Below are 18,232 nucleotides of genomic sequence, written 5' to 3'. Positions count from 1 at the left end.
ATTTTTTAAGCCATTACCTTTTTGATGATATAAATTATAAATGTGCTTGTATATCTGAATGTTTCTATATACCCTCTTTGGGATACTAACTTCATGTGCCTTGTCCCAAAGGGTCCTGTCCAGGCACCTTTTTAAAGATTAAATTATAAATAAGTATATTGTAGCTGTCTTCAGACATACCAGAAGAGGGCGTTCGATCTCATCACAGGTGGTTGTGAGCCACCATGTGGTCATTGGGATAAAAATAGTTTTCATAAATGTTAATAATATCATTTTTAATGTTTATATACATATGTTTTCATTTTGTATTGACAAGAACTCTGTATGCAAAGTGGCTTTAACATCTGTTATTATCCTGTTTTGAAATGGAAAAACTAAGATTTATATCTTATAGAAATCTAGAAAGTGAGAGCACAACAGCTGAAGCTAACTCACATCCTGATGGATGCTTTGTAAGAGGGACGGATTCAGCTAAAGATTTAATAAATTCAAAATCTAGGGCTTCATAAATCCTCTGGCCCTGGGAATCCTGGAGCACTGGATAAGCCAAAGAGAGCTCTGTGCGCACCCGCCCCCAGACTTCTGGGCAAAAGGAACGCCCAGAAAGTACGGGGCGGGGGGGGGGCACACTGAAGAAGCACCCTCCTGATAAGGTGGGGCTGGCAGAGCGGAGTGGCTGTCTGGCACCTTAGAGGGCGTCTGTTCTTTGTTCTTGTGTTTCTCTCTAACTGAAACTCTTCTAGGGTAGGATATAGCCTCTCAGTGTCACTTAATTTCTTTCCTTTCTTCATAGTGTGGCCAGTTTCACTTTCCTTTTCAGACTGGCTTTCTCTATGCTCTTGTAGAGCTTTATTCCCTCGCTTCTTTGCTTCCTCACAGTTCTTGTCCTCCAGACAAGCTCTTATTAGCCTCCAAATGGGCCTCATGCCTGGTTTAAGATCTTTCTTTTCCCATGCCCTATCTAAGTCCTTGCCTAGTCTATCCCAAGAAGCAGTAGACAGGCTCCCAGAGACCGCAAACCACGGAGCAGCTGACTCACAGGAGTCTATAAAGCATTGTATGTTTTTCGAGCTAAGTTTTATCCCTCTTGTGTTCAGCAAGTCCTTCAGGGCTATGAACACAGGATGAATGGCAGAATTTTCCATCTTGTGGCCGCATTTATTTACACGCAGGTTACCACAGGCACTTCAGGTTGCATTTTAACTAAACAACCACACAATCGACTGGGGTTTTATGGCACCCACAGGCGAGGAAGATGATCAAGGCTTCAGTTGTAAAGATAGGAATCAGCAGCACAAGCAGCAAGTAATGATCCATTAATACACAATTGTCACCTTGCCAGTGAGCTTTATTGTTCCCAGCTGAAAGCCTTATCGTCGCCCTACAGGCGAACTTTATTGTTTCCTTTTTCTGGAATTTTTATTGTCCCCGTTCCCCCAGGGAACTTACCAGTACCGCTCCTGACATTGAGAGTTCTGAACCGAAAGAGGTCCCCTTATGGGCCACCAGTTATTACGCCCAACCCTAACCAGCAAGGAAAGACACAACAGGACCAGGTTCTTCTCTGCAACACTTTATTCAGGACTTTTTCTTTCTTCTTCTTACTGGGGCCCCGAACCCTCTCCCGGCCACCCTTATATAGCCTTTCAGCCTCGTCTGCAGAAGATAGTGTGCCGCTTCCTAATAGGTGAACTAAGTGAATTCTTCATTAGCATATAAGTGCGATAACATATACAGCATACTGTGCATGTACTAAAGTTGTTTACCACCAGGGAGCTGCATCCGGTTGGTGCCATCTTGTAATGGCAAATGATCAAAGGTGGCTTACTGCAACCTGGACCCTTGGGACTCCCAGAGATTAACCACCTATAAAAGAGCAAGCACAGTTTGGACCTTTGAGCAGCCAATGGAAAGAGGTGCAGAGACCCACATCCAGACATTGGATAGAGCTTGTGGAGTCTTATGGAAGAGTAGTATGGAGGATTGATGGAACAGAAAAGAGGACAGGGCACCACAGAGAGAAAAACAGAGTGAACTAACCTGGACACTTCAGTGCTCCCAAAGACGCAAACACCAACTAAAGAGCAAGCACAGGCTGGACCTAGGGCCCCTACAAATATGTAATAGATATGCAGCTTGGTCTTCATGCAGGTCCCCCAGGAGCCAGATGTCCCTGAATCTGATGCTTGCCTATGGGTCCTGTTCCCCTAACTGTACTTCTTTGTCTGGCCACAGTGGGAAAGGATATGCCTATTCCTGCAGGAACTAGTACAAGCTCGGAGAGGATGATACTCAGAGAGGGCTCCCCTTTTCAGAAAAGAGGGGTAAATGGTAATTGATGGAGTACTTGTGTGAAAGGGTACTGGGAGAAAAGGGGTGCTGATATTGGGATGTGAAGTGAATAAATGAATAAATCTTAAAAATAAACCATAGATTTCAAAAAACAGTGTAGTTTGTGGTTTAATTTTCTTTCATATACTTTTGTATACACAATGCAAACAGATTTAAAAGAAAAAATTATTTTGTATATCAATTTAAGAAAGAGCATATTCCCAATATGTCATCATACATAGCTTTGATGACAAAATATTGGATTATATTACAGGACCATGCCCATTCCTGAAAAATCAAATATATACTATGTTGCCACACATTGACCTCAAAGTTAATTATATTTTTTTCATTGCAAATAAACACAAACAGACTGGCTGTGGCATGGCTATGGGACACAATAATTTGGATTCAGAATAATATTGAGCCATCCTTGAATGTCATCCTTGGGTAGAAGATAACAGTATACAAAATGTAGAGAACCATGAAGAAGCAACTGAGTAGCATGATGATCCTGGTGGCCCTTTGTTCTGGGGAGGCTTTTGAAAAAAGGCTGGTGCTGTGAAGATGCCAGGCCTGCTTCTTGTGCCTCCATAGGAGAGCCAACATGTACCCACTGGACAAGGCCATGAGACCCATAAGAAAGGCTTCCCTGATGACCAGCATTGTTGAAAACATGCTTGTTCTGGAGTAACTCATGGGTAGAAGTGAGCAGGACTAAGTAACATACAGAAAATTCTCTGAGGTCAAGTTGGAGGTAGCAATAATTGATATGAAGAAGTGACTGCTGAAAGACATATAGAGAACACAGAGGAAAAGAAAGGAACTTGAGATGGGATGGGGAGATTTATGTTTAAACTTTGTTAAACGGGAGCTTCTAGGACTAAGGGTGATGGTCCAAAGGATATTCAGCAGACAGGTTGCACAGAGTGAGGCCCCTCAGAAGCCTGTGCAAATAGATAAGTGATAGAATCCCATCTCCCCCCAGATAAAAACATGTCCGTGACTATGAGTCCCATAATTATTAGCAGCATTAATTAGGTTAGGGACAAGAAAGAAATGTAGAGATCAATGGGTTTAGGCCTATTCCCACCAAGGAGCATGCATATGTGAACAGAAAAAAGGATACTGTTAGCTGAGATCCCAACACTCACTTCAGAGAACAAGATGATTTTCACATTTGTGTCAGTGCAGATTAAGTTGGCTTTATTCATTATATGTGTGTAGGAACCAAATAAAAAAAACCTGAAGTTCTCTTTCTTCGTTAGATCTTTGTGTGGTTTTGGTATCAGCATAATTGTGGTTTCATAGAAGGAATTGGGTAGTGTTCCTTCTGTTTCTATTTTGTGGAATAGTTTAAAGAGTATTGGTGTTAGGTCTTCTTTGTAGGTCTGATAGAATTCTGCACTGAAACCATCTGGTCCTGTGCTTTTTTTGGTTGGAAGACTTTCTATGACCCCATCTATTTCTTTAGGGGTTATGGGACTGTTTAGATGATCTATTTGGTCCTGATTTAATTTGGGTATTTGGTACCTGTCAAGGAAATTGTCCTTTTCCTCCAGATTCTCCAGTTGTGTTAAGTATAGGCTTTTGTAGTAGGATCTGATGATTTTTTGGATTTCCTCAGTTTCTGTTGTTATATCCCCCTTTTCATTTCTAATTTTGTTAATTTGGATACTTTTTCTGTGCCCTTTGGTCAGTCTGGCTAAGGGTTTATCTATCTTGTTGATTTTCTCAAAGAACCAGCTCCTGGATTCATTGATTCTTTGTATGGTTCTCTTTGTTTCCACTAGGAGGAGTGGCCCCTTGTTCTGGAAAGACTCAGTGTAGCAGTATAGGGCAAAACCAGAACAGGAAAGTGGGAAGGGTTAGGTGGAAAACAGGGGGAGGGAAGGGGGCTGATGGGACTTTCATGGAGTGGGGGTCTAGAAAAGGGGAAATCATTTGAAATGTAAATAAAAAATATATCGAATTTAAAAAAAAAAAGAAAAACCTGACAAGAAAAGAGAAAACTCTTCATTATGACAAATGGCCTTTTTCAGAAATGTCAACCAACACCAAGCTGGCAATAAGAGGTTGCCTCATCCTGATTCAGTGTCACCAAACTCAGCTCCAGCTCACACCACCTCAAAGCCATTCCTATGGTCCCCACTCTCCTAATGCTTTCCAATCAAGGACTAATTATATATACTATTGTGGGGCTACCTCTGAGTATAAACTTTCATGTACATTAAACAAATCCAGGGGTTCTAAGAATTATTCCCTCTCATGGCTCATGGTTTGGTTTATTCTGGGGCAAGAGCTGTCTTTCACCTGATTGTAAGACACACAATAGCTTTACTTACCTGATAAATTTGAATGATGAAGAAGCATATAATTAGAACTATGCTCTCCTAGAGGATTGTGTGCCTTGTGTTCCAGTGCACAGAAATATTTTATTTCAGTATCTGCTTTATTCTGCTCCTTTACCAATGGGCCAAATATTCATTCTCCATTCCCCCCCTCTCTCCCTGTGTGTGTGTTCCCCTCCCCATACATACTCCATTTTTCCTCTTCCCTCTCCTCTCTTCCCTCTCCTTGCTCTCTGTTTTTCAAACAACATTTCTCTTTGTAGCCCTGGCTCTCCTAGAGCTCATTCTATAGACCAGGCTGGCCTCTGACACAGAGATCTTCCAGTCTCTACCTCCCAAGAGGTTGGATTAAAGACATGTACCAACACTGCATGGCAAGGCCTAATATTCTTTAAAAAAATCTCCAGAACAAATGAACTCTGAATCAAACTCTGCATCCTGCCATTCCCTCAGAGTGTGACCTTAAGCACTCAGAGATCCAGTCACCTCCTCTAGAACATATGGACAGTTAGTCCTGTACCTGTGTTAGAGGACCCAAAGTGTGAAAGAACATGCTGTGTACATACCCACAAAGTATAGAACTGTTTTGGCACAGAATGACCTCTATAGACATGACATGCATATTTTCTCATGCAGTGCCTTGTCATGTGGCCTGGGAGTGTCAATTCAGTGGTGTTAATGACTCATCACCTCTTTCCCTGAATGAAATAGAAGACAAACATGACCAAAACAGTAGAATGAGGGAGCCATGCTCATTTCCAAGTAGATTATAATTGTGGTCTTTCTTTAAATTTGTAATGACTCTGCTTCCAACCAATGGCTTTAAACTTCTGCCATTATGTTTCTGTGAAAAGACCCTGAAAATCAAATATCAGTGTGAACATACTCTTACTGTTCCCTCTTTTGGCATGTAAAATCAGGGTGGTAAATAAACTAAAGTTATAATAGACTTAGGGCCATCCCATTCTAAGGTCATGATTAAATGAAAAGTATCTACACATATTGAAGGATAGGCTCCACAGGAGTCTTCCATCTCCATTTAGGTGTAGGAGGCTTCTCCAGACTTCAGTGAAGCCATCCTAAAGGACATGAGAAATGAAATGGGTATTTAATGCAGAACTCATCATTTACTTTATTACATATGTGTCCTATACTGTTGTAAAAAAGAAAAAACTTCCCAGATACATAGTAAAGGATTCTCAACTGAAAATCAAGGGTAATTTCATAGTTCTTTAGTTCATGTTGTACTTCAATATAGTATATAAGCAAGAAGCAAATTTGTTTAAAGTATTCTAATACTTATCAAGAAAACTTCTCTTTGCAACAGAAGACCAGTACAGATATCTGTGGGTCTGATTTCTAACTGACAATGCAAGGAGTTTGATAGTGTTTCCCCAATGCCACCACTCTTGGTTCTGTGCTTCTTGGGCTTAGATAAAGCTCTAAGACACTGCTCTGGGCACAGGAAAATGCAATCTAAGATATGGGCAGGTGGAAGCTGATAATTCCTGAATGACAAACATCTAGTCACTGCTAGAAAACCATACAGAGATGTCAGGAATGAAATGTTGGGCAGCCACTGGACCTAGACAAGACCAGAACCTTTGGGGCCCCACAGGCTGTGGACAACATCTAGGTCCAGGCATGGGATGGGAGCTCTGGCTTAGCTAAACTGGGAAGGTGGCAATATTTGTCTGGAAGACCACAAACAGGCCTTCTATAGGAGACTTAGTCAGCAAGGCTCTGTAGGCGAAGACCATCTCCATGCTCCCCCATGGTGGTGGTAGATGAAAGAGACAGTCCTTACTTCTGACAAGTTTATTTGTTGTTCATCAAGAAAAATAGATGTGTACCTTCTTCTTATGGTGGTCCAGAGATTAAATGCTTTTCTGGGAAGGAATGTCTGTGAAAGGAAGCTTATTGGCTAAACCCTCAGGGCCTCAAAGTATTTCATCAGCATGGCAAACTTTTTTTGACTATATGATCGGCATGAAGAGTTTAGCACATATTCCAGGCCAGGATTCAGTAAGAGAGCAGCAAGGTATATACTGTCTCTAGTGAAAACACTTAATTTCCAGGGTGTCAGAACTTCTCTACCTTACCAAGCTTCCTGACATGGGCCACTGTACCACAGAAAACCACAATCAATCAGTGTGCAGAGTTGTGGATTCCAGTCTCAGTGGATCCACACACCAAGGACTCCTGCAGCCAAGGTTCAGAGAACACAGAAGAAGATGCGTGGAAAGATTGAAGAGCTGGGTGAGCAGGAAATTTTCTGTGAGCTTGTGTGTCCTGGTCATGTTGAGATGTGGCTGCCTAAACATGAGCTAACCAAGGACAACATTAGACATGCCAAGGCACAGTAAAGCCCACTATTCAGCATACACAAAGAACTACAGACAACTAAGGAAAGCTAAGAACAGGAGGAATCATCTTCTCCAGGGGAGAGCACACCAATTAGGTGTCAAAACCAAATGTCAGCATGGAAAACGCACATACAGGTAAAATTACACAGACTATGTATTTAAGAATATGGATTATGTAATCAAGAAAGGCCATGAAAGATAAGGACAGCAAGGGGATTATTTGGAAGTGCCTTAAGGGAGATAGGGGAACGGATAAATCATGTAATTCTACTATATTTCATAAAAAATTGAATTATTAAATGAAGCAATAGGGGAAATGTTAGAATTCATCAACACGGCTTCCAGGCGGCCAGCGGGGAGAAGTTGGTGTGCTCCAGTGAGTCCAGAAGGCCCCAGAAGGAGCCTCCAGGTGCCTGCTTTGGGATCTGAACAGCCTGGGCCACAGCACTCTGTCTCCAGGAAGTGCGGGAGACCTGGTGTGCACCCAGAGGCAGTCTGGGAGCTCACAGCACAGCTTGCTTCTGTGGCACAGAGCATAGGCTCCGGTCCAGAGGCTTCTGGCAGTAGACCTCAGACCTTTCCACTTCTGGATCCAGATCAGCCTGGGCGGCAACACCACATCTCCAGGTCCTGCAAGAGGCAAGAGGGGCTTCTGGGCGGCCAGCGGGGAGAAGTCGGTGTGCTCCGGTGAATCCAGCGGACCCCAGCAGGAGCCTTCAGGTGCCCGCTTCGGGATCTGAACAGCCTGGGCAACAGCACCCTGTCTCCAGGCAGTGCAGGAGGTAAGCTGTGCACCAGAGGCCAACTGGGAAGGGGCAGCTTGCACTGGTGAGTCCAGCATTGACAAGACCAACTAACACCAGTGAGAACTAGATGGCAAAAGGCAAACGCAGGAACTTCACTAACAGAAATCAAGGCAATATGGCAACATCTGAACCCAATTCTCCTTTACCAGCATGTCCTGGATACCCCATCACACGAGTAAAACAAGATTTGGATTGAAAATCACTGGTCATGATGCTGGTACAGGAACACATGAAGGACATACTTAAAGAAATTCAGGAGAAAATGGATCAAAAGTTAGAAGCCCTTGCAAGGGAAACACAAAAATCATTGAAAGAAATCCAGGAGAATACAAAAGCCAATAATGAGGAAACACAAAAAACACTTAAAGAAATACAGGAGAACTTTGGTCAACAGGCTGAGGTCATGAAAGAGGAAACACAAAAATCTCTTAAAGAATTACAGGAAAGCACAAACAATCAAGTGAAGGAGCGAAGGAAAACCATCCAGGATCTAAAATCAGAAGTAGAAACAACTAGGAAAACTCAATGGGAGACAAACTTGGAGATAGAAGGCCTTGGGAAGAAATCAGGGGACATAGATGCAAATATCAACAACAGAATACAAGAGATAGAAGAAAGAATCTCAGATGCTGAAGATACCATAGAAACCATGGACTCAACAGTTAAAGAAATTGCAAAATGCAAAAAGCTTGTAATCCAAAATATCCAGGAAATCCAGGACACAATGAGAAGACCAAACCTAAGGATTATAGGCATAGATGAGAGTGAAGATTTACAAATTAAAGGGCCAGCAAATATCTTCAATAAAATTATGGAAGAAAACTTCCCTAACCTAAAGAGAGAGATGCCCATGAATATACAAGAAGCCTACAGAACTCCAAACAGACTGGACCAGAACAGAAATACTTCCCGTCACATAATAATCAAAACACCAAATGTACTAAACAAAGAAAGAATATTAAAGGCAGTAAGAGAAAAAGGCCAAGTAACATATATAGGAAGACCTATCAGAATCACAGCAGACTTTTCACCTGAGACTATGAAGGCTAGAAGATCCTGGGCAGATTTAAGAGAACACAAATGCCAGCCAAAACTACTATATCCAGCAAAACTCTCAATCACCGTAGATGGAGAAACTAAGATATTCCATGACAAAACCAAGTTTACCCAATATCTATCCACAAACCCAGCCCTACAAAGGAAATAGGAGGAAAACACAAATACAAGGAGGGAAACTTCACTCTGGAAAAAGCAAGATAGTAACCTTTCATCAAACCCAAAGAAGTTAACCAATCAAATTTAAAAAATAACGTCAAAAAGGACAGGAAGTAACAATCACTATTCCTTAATATCTCTTAACATCAATGGACTCAATGCCCCAATAAAAAGACATAGACTAACTGACTGGATACGTAAACAGGACCCTACATTTTGCTGCTTACAGGAAACACACCTAAGGGTCAAAGACAAACACTACCTTAGAGTAAAAGGCTGGAAGACAATTTTACAAGCAATGGTCTCAGGAAACAAGCTGGAGTAGCCATTTTAATATCAGATAAAATTGACTTTCAACCCAAAGTCATCAAAAGACACTCTGAGGGACACTTCTTGCTGGGCAAAGGAAAAACACAACAAGAATAAATCTCAATCCTGAACATCTATGCTCCAAATGCAAGGGCACCCTCTTTTGTAAAAGAAACTTTATTAAAGCTCAAAGCACACATTGCACCTAAAATAATAATTGTGGGTGACTTCAACACTGCACTTTCCTCAATGGACCGATCAGGAAAACAGAAACTAAACAGGGACACAATGAAACTAATTGAAGCTTTGGACCAATTAGATTTAACAGATATATATATAAAGAACATTCTATCCTAAAGCAAAAGAATATACCTTTTTCTCAGCACCTCATGGTACCTTCTCCAAAATTGACCATATAATTGGTCACAAGACAGACCTCAACAAATATAAGAAGATCAAACTAATACCATGCCTCCTATCAGATCACTATGGAGTAAAAGTGGTCTTCAATAGCAACAAAAACAACAGAAAACCCACATACACGTGGAAACTGAACAATATTCTACTCAATGATACCTTGGTCAAGGAAGAAATAAAGAAAGAAATTAAAGATTTTATAGAACACAATGAAAATGAAGACACAACATACCCAAATCTATGGGACACAATGAAAGCAGTGCTAAGAGGAAAATTCATAGCTCTGAGTGCCTCCAAAAAGAAAATGGAGAGAGCATACATTACCAGCTTAATGACACACCTGAAAGCCCTGGAACAAAAAGAAGTTATTTCACCCAGGAGGAGTAGAAGGCAGGAAATCATCAAACTCAGGGCCGAAATCAATCAAGTAGAAACAAAGAGAACCATACAAAAAAATCAACAAAACCAGGAGCTGGTTCTTTGAGAAAATCAACAAGATAGATAAACCCTTAGCCAGACTGACCAAAGGGCACAGAGAAAGTATCCAAATTAACAAACTTAGAAATGAAAAGGGAGATATAACAACGGAAACTGAGGAAATCCAAAAAATCATCAGATCCTACTACAAGAGCCTGTACTCAACACAACTGGAGAATCATGAGGAAATGGATAATTTCCTTGACAGATACCAAATACCAAAATTAAATCAGGACCAAATCAATCATCTAAACAGTCCCATAATGCCTAAAGAAATAGAAGGAGTCATAGAAAGTCTTCCAACCAAAAAAAGCACAGGGCCAGATGGTTTCAGTGCAGAATTCTATCAGACCTTCAAAGAAGAGTTAACACCAATACTCTTCAAACTATTCCACAAAACAGAAACAGAAGGAACCCTACCCAATTCCTTCTATTAAGCCACAATTATGCTGATACCAAAACCACACAAAAATCCAACAAAGAAAGAGAACTTCAGACCAATTACCCTTATGAACATCGATGCAAAAATACTCAATAAAATTCTTGCCAACCAAATCCAAGAACACATCAAAACGATCATCCACCATGATCAAGTAGGCTTTATCCTGGGAATGCATGGTTGGTTCAATATACGGAAATCCATCAATGCAATACACTACATAAACCAACTCAAAGAAAAAAAAAACCACATGGTCATTTCATTGGATGCTGAAAAAGCATTTGACAAAATTCAGCATCCTTTCATTCCTAAAGTCTTGGAAAGAACAGGAATTCAAGGCCCATACCTAAACATAGTAAAAGCAATATACAGCAAACCGGTAGCCAGCATCAAGCTAAATGAAGAGAAACTTGAAGCAATCCCACTAAAATCAGGGACTAGACAGGGCTGCCCCCTTTCTCCTTATCTTTTCAATATTGTACTTGAGGTACTAGCTCGGGGAATTGGACAACATAAGGAGGTCAAAGGGATATAAATTGGAAAAGAAGAAGTCAAACTATCATTATTTGCAGAAGACATGATAGTTTACCTAAGTGACCAAAAAATCTCCACTAGAGAACTCCTACAGCTGATAAACAACTTCAGCAAAGTGGCAGGTTATAAAATCAACTCAAGCAAATCAGTGTCCTTCCAATACTCAAAGGATAAGCAGGCTGAGAAAGAAATTAGGGAAATGAGCCCCTTCACAATAGCCACAAACAGTATAAAGTATCTTAGGGTGACTCTTACCAAACAGGTGAAAGATCTTTATGACAAGAACTTCAAGACTCTGAAGAAGGAAATGGAAGAAGACCTCAAAAAATGGGAAAACCTCCCATGCTCATGGATCGGCAGAATCAATATACCTAAAATGGCCATTTTGCCAGAAGCAATATACAGATTCAATGCAATACCCATCAAAATCCCAACTCAATTCTTCACAGGGTTAGAAAGATCAATTATCAAATTCATCTGGAATAACAAAAAACCCAGGATAGCTAAAACTATTCTCAGCAACAAAAGAAGTTCTGGGGGAATCAGTATCCCTGAACTCAAGCAATACTACAGAGTAATAGTGTTAAAAACTGCATGGTATTGGTACAGTGACAGGCAGGAGGATCAATGGAACAGGATTGAAGATCCAGAAATGAACCCACACACCTATGCGAATTGATCCATCCTTGTCTCCTTGTACTAAGCTCAAATCCAAATGGATCAAGGGCCTCCACATAAAGCCAGACACTCTGAAGCTAATAGAAAAGAAACTGGGGAAGACCCTTGAGGACATCGGTACAGGGAGAAAGTTTCTGAACCGAACACCAATAGCATATGCTCTAAGATCAAGAATTGACAAATGGGACCTCATAAAATTACAAAGTTTCTGTAAGGCAAAGGACACCATCAAGAGGACAAATCAGCAACCAACAAATTGGGAAAGGATCTTCACCAATCCTACATCAGATAGAGGGCTAATATCCAATATATATAAAGAACTCAAGAAGTTAGACTCCAGAAAACCAAACAACCCTATTAAAAATGGGGTGCAGAGTTAAACAAAGAATTCTCAACTGAAGAACTTTGGGTGGCGGAGAAGCATCTTAAAAATGCTCAACTTCATTAGTCATTAGGGAAATGCAAATCAAAACAACCCTGAGATTTCACCTTACACCAGTCAGAATGGCTAAGATTAAAAATTCAGGAGACAGCAGGTGTTGGAGAGAGTGTGGAGAAAGAGGAACACTCCTCCACTGCTGGTGGGGTTGCAAATTGGTACAACCACTCTAGAAATCAATCTGGTGGTTCCTCCGAAAACTGGGCACCTCACTTCCAGAAGATCCTGCTATACCACTCCTGGGCATATACCCAGAGGATTCTCCACCATGTAATAAGGATACATGCTCTACTATGTTCATAGCAGCCCTATTTATAATTGCCAGATGCTGGAAAGAACCCAGGTATCCCTCAACAGAAGAGTAGATGCAAAAAATGTGGTATATCTACACAATGGAGTACTATTCAGCCATTAGAAACAATGGATTCATAAAATTCTTAGGCAAATGGATGGAGCTAGAGAACATCATACTAAGTGAGGTAACCCTGACTCAAAAGGTGAATCATGGTATGCACTCACTAATAAGTGGATATTAAGCTAGAAAACTGAAATACCCAGTACATAATCCACACATCAAATGAGGTACAAGAAGATAGGAAGAGTGGCCCCCTGTTCTGGAAAGACTCAGTGAAGCAGTATTCAGCAAAACCTGAACGGGGAAGTGGGAAGGGGTGGGTGGGAGGACATGGGGAGAGAAGGGGGCTTGCGGGACTTTTGGGGAGTTGGGGCTAGAAAAGGGGAAATCATTTGAAATGTAAATAAAAAATATATCGAATAAAAATAAAAGAACCATAAAAAAAGAAAAAAAAAGAATTCATCAACACTGGGTAAGAATTTTCAGAGGTGGATAGTTGGTGAAAATATTTAATAATTTGGCTTTGTAAAATTGTTTGGGGAGAAAAAAAGGAAAGGCTTACAGGGCAGAATAGGAGAACAAAATGAACCTGGAGCTGGAAATGTCCAGTAGAATCCAGAGTATTCTTTGATAGAGCAACTATAAAGGTTTCAAATGATCAGGAAAACAGAGATAGCCCCATGTTCTGCATGGAGCAAGAACCCATGACTGTACAAACTGTGGCATCTTTCAGTGACAGAAATCTTAGATACCCTGAGATCCATGGCATCATCAATAGGCCTCAAACAAGTGACCAGTTTTTATCACAACGATGACATGACCTGGTCACCTTGGGAGAAATAGAGAGCAGAATAGAAGAGGGAAACCTGTCTGCAGAAGCCACTGCATGCTGGATGCTTATGGCCCTGTGGATGCACTACATCCAGAGAGGAGAAAGGCAGAGTGTGTGTGTCCTCCTCTATAACATGGATGAAGCCTACCTGCACCTTGGTGCTGAGAGGCTATTTAGAGAATGCTTGAAGGTAGGTCTGGGCAATACCTGTTTATCCTTGTGTTTATGAAACAGTATGTTTTCCCTTGTCCCACAGCTCAACCTTTCCATGCTAACATCGCTCTCATCCCTGCTGGGCCTCCCTAAACAGTGAACGAAGGCTTGGGAAGGTGGGCCTGGCTCAGCTTCATGAAAGTAGGTTCTATTTAGAATGGAATTGCAACAGGCAGATTTATCTAACAATTTTACTTGAACAACTACTTGGAAGACAATGGGGAAGAGACCACTGCTGCCTCATACAAGGAAAGAATCAGTAAGCAGATGTCAGCACTGTGTCCAGAGAGGAAATGATGAAAAGGGACTGCAGGCGTGTGATCAGGGAAACCATGAAGAGTACTTTGGCTAAGAAGTGACTGAAACCCTGTATTGTCCTCCAGGCTCACTGTTGCAGAAAGACTGTTGCAGTATTTGAAAATACATCTTCAGAAACTCCAGAGAAGACAGTGTGCTCTTTTGGTGAAAGGACTAAAAGTCCCGCAGAAGCCTTGTTCACACACCCAAAAGGAGTTTGTCACATATTCTTGCTCAAAGTACAGAGACTCAACCATTCTTCAGAAGAAACTTCTTACAGCACATGAGATGTGATGGATCCCATGAGGGAACAAGGGATTACAGGCCTCCTTCCCAGGAGTTTTGATGGTCTCTTTGTAACAAAAAGGGTGATAAATTCTACTTATCTGTTCCAACCCTATGAGAAGATACAGTTTGGGAAATTGTCAGAGCTAGTAAGAGAGACCAGACTCAGAGAAAAGAACAAAATCCAGGCATTTCCATTATTTGAGTGCAATGCAATTGTTTCTCCAAAGAAACAAGAGTCATAAACTCCTCTTCCAAGGACCTGGGAAAACCACCAGTAAGTTTACCCTAGACTTGATATTTCATGACTGGCAATCATGTTCCTTAGCTGAGACATCCCATGAGTCAGAGCCCATGTTAAAGATAGCCTCAGACCTCGTAGCTCTAGATGAACTAGGAGTGAGAAGCAGTACACTGAGAGGATGTTCACTGTGCAGCTTCCAACCTGCAGCTTCATTTCCTTGGAAAGCTTCTTCTGCTTACTTAAGGTTTTACTGCTGTGGACAGACACCATGAACAAGGCAACTCTTTGAGGGCAACTCTTTAATTGGGGCGGGCAAAAGACTCAGAGATTCAGTCCATTATCATCAAGGTGGGAGAATGGAGGCATGCTGGCAGGCATAGTGCTGGAGGAGGTAAGAGTTCTACATCATGTTCCAAAGACAAACAGGTGAAGACTATCTTCTAGGAAGCTAGTAGGAAGGTCTCAAAGCTCCCACTGAAAGTGACCCACTTTTTCAAAAAATGGAAACACCTACTCCAATAAGGCCACACCTCCTAATAGTGCTACTCCCTGGGCCAACCATATTCAAACGACTACTTATGGCCCCCATAAGTTTGTAAAAACACATGAGTCTATGTGGGCCACACCTAGATATTGTATAATAAAAAATACATTTAGGCCAATTTCTATTCTCCTAATATTCTATAGCAGTATGAAACATGTAAAGGATCCCAAGTTCAAGCCCAATCACTTAACTGCAATTTCCAAAAAAGAAAAGAAACCAGCTGGGCAATATTCAAACGGCATCTCCATGTCTGATATCAAAGTGGTTTTCATGTCTCCAACTCCTTTTTCTTTGTTGACTGCAACAAAATCCTTTTCCTGGGTGACTTCCACCCCCCTTTAGCAGCTTTCCTCAGCAGATACACCACAGCCCTGGCAGCTCGAACATCTTGGGGTCCCCAAGGCAACTTCAACATTACAGATTCTTGTTCCAGTTCCGGGATCCTCACTTGATATTCTAGGCTCCTCCAAGGCTTGGGTCATATATTAATATCCTTCTACTTTGAAACCTCTAGATCTAGACTTCCAAATTTCAAATCACCCCCAGCAACAAAGTCTTTCATATGCCTATTAGAATGCCCAACTAATCGCCACTTAAAACAGCATCCCACTGCACTCTAAGTGCAAAGTCTCAGAGTTCATTCTTCCAAACAAAAGCATGGTAAGGCATATCACAGCACTACCCCAGTCCCTGGTACCAACTTCTGTCTTAGTTATGGTTTTACTAATGTGAGAGACACTATGAGCAGAGCAACTCTTATAAGAACAACACTTAATTGGCACTAGCTTATGGTTCAGAGGTTCAGTTCATGATCATCAAGGTGGGAACATAGCAGCATGCAGGCAGGCATAGTGCAGGAGAAGCTGAGAATTAAAGGAGTTTTTAATGCATATCAGCAATTTGTAATTTTAGTGTCTGTAGAAGGTGATGTGTTCCCACTGGAGAGCAGGGACACCTGGCATTCCACTGGAGCATCTTCCCACCTTTGATCTGACTCCCTGTGATCTGGATAACAGCCATCTGGGGAGGGCTGGGCACAAACTTTATCTGAGTTATGTTACAACACCTGCGGGAGGGATCAGAAAGTTTACATCAACTAGAAAACTTTAACTTTGCTCATTTTGAACCTCAGGTATACGCGGTCCCAAACAATTTTATACTTTGAGATGTGTCTGCTCTGGGATAAGAAACTCCTAGGCCTCCCATGACTTCCCACTGAGCTTTTGTCCTCCAGTGTTAATAGACCTTTTGCTTAGTCAGTCCTCATGTGGGTTATCTGGATTCTATGTAGTATTGGTTCTATGTGCCTTACTTTCCATATGCTCAGCTTCAAGATTTCAGCTCTGAGTGACATTGACAAGTAAATTTAAAAAGAAATGCTAGGAATCTGCAGAGGGAGAGAAGCATATCTAGAGGCCTTTGGTGAGGCAGCCATGGGCACATGAAAGCAGCTTAGGGCAATTTAACCTAAAATCCCACTACCACCCCCTGTTTACTCTGTGCTCTATGTATGGGTTCAAGATGGGAGTTCTCATTAAGAGGAGCCCTTATCAGAATGAAATTTCTCTGGAGGCTGAAATTAGACTTTTAGTTGAAGCAGGACATTGAGGGTTAACATGAAAGCATGAAAAATTTGCATCAGAAGCTGGAAAAGGATCTTGACAAAAATCATGATTTGACTTCTATACAGAAATGCTATTGTCAAAGATTGGTCTTCATGGAGATTGCAGGAGAAGTTATGTTGATGCCCAAAGTACAGTGATGAGTTGAAGGTGCTGAGCTCAGAAAACTGATTCATTTCTAGTGAAATCCAAGTAAGGTCTCAGTGCTGACTTGTTTCACAGAGCAAACTTGTTGCCTCCCCTTCAATCCCATCATGCAACATTCTGTGACTATTTCTGATGAGTGTCAATGTACTATGATGCTTTCAACAACAATATAGGTCCTTGATCCTCAAAATCTGAGTTATGCATGAGCCTCATTCTTTTTTAAACCACAGTCTTAGAACTTAGATATTTTTACTCAGAAGATACTATAAATGTACTAAATCTACATATAGAAGTTTCGTTAATGATATTAGATAAAGGTTTTACTGAGAACAATGAGAAAAGAGTTAAGATTCATGCTTGCGTCTACTTTAAGATTTTTTTCCTTTTTTTCTTTCTTTTAATTAGGTACATTTTTATTTACATTTCAAATGTTGTCCCCTTTCCTGTTTTTCCCCTCCCCAGCTTCTCTGTCCTGGTATTCCTCTACACTACAGCATCAAGTCTTTCCAGGACCAAGGGCCTCTCCTCCTTTTGGTGTCTAATAAGACCATCCTCTGCTGCTGATGTTTCTGGAGCCATTGGTAACTCCATGTGTACTCTTTGACGATGGTTTTGTTCCTGGGAGCTCTGGAAGTACTGGGTGACTCATACTGTTGTTCCTCCTGTGGTGCTGCAAACCCCTTCAGCTCCTTGGATCCTTTCTCGAGTTTCCCCATTGGGGACCCTGTGCTCACTTCAATGGCTGGCTGAGAGTGTCCTCCTCTGTATTTGTCATGCACTAGGAGAGCTTCCTAGGTAATAACTATATCCCACTCTGGTCAGCCAGCACTTGTAGGCATCCACAAAAGTGTCTGGGTTTTGTAACTGTATATAGGATGCATTCCTGGGTGGGATAGTCTCTGGATGGTTTTTCCCTCAGACTCTGCACAAACTTTTGTCTTTGTATCTCCTTCTGTGGGTATTTTTCCCTTTCTACAAAGGACACAAGGATCTATACCTCTTGGGCATCATTTGATATGTGAATTGTGTCTTGGGTATTCCAAGCTTCTAGGCTAATATCCACTTATCAGTGAATTAATTACAGTCAGTTACAATCACCTCTGCTTTACCCATATTTATTCATTTGATCCTTATTCATATTGAATTAAGCTCTATTATAAGACACATTTTACTGATGACTAAACTAGAGCAGTTTGAACAACTTGGACAACTCAAACAACTAGGAAATGGGATGCTGAAAATCTATTGTTATACGTGTTATGTAGCAGTTTCCTCCCGAGTCTTCCCGGTTGGATGGAAATTTCCTTAGTCATAGATTGAAAGTGAAATAC

The 18,232-nt window shown here is 41.3% G+C and overlaps 1 pseudogene; it reads right to left on the bottom strand.

Moving 5' to 3' along the window:
* Window positions 1–2,669: 2,669 nt before the first annotated feature.
* LOC127677537 (vomeronasal type-1 receptor 41-like) lies at window positions 2,670–3,545 on the bottom strand (annotated as a pseudogene).
* Between the last annotated feature and the right edge of the window lie 14,687 nt (window positions 3,546–18,232).

The sequence above is a fragment of the Apodemus sylvaticus genome, chromosome 2, assembly GCF_947179515.1.
Source record: "Apodemus sylvaticus chromosome 2, mApoSyl1.1, whole genome shotgun sequence".
Classification (NCBI taxonomy): Eukaryota; Metazoa; Chordata; class Mammalia; order Rodentia; family Muridae; genus Apodemus; species Apodemus sylvaticus.
This window is presented reverse-complemented; position numbering and strand designations above follow the sequence as displayed.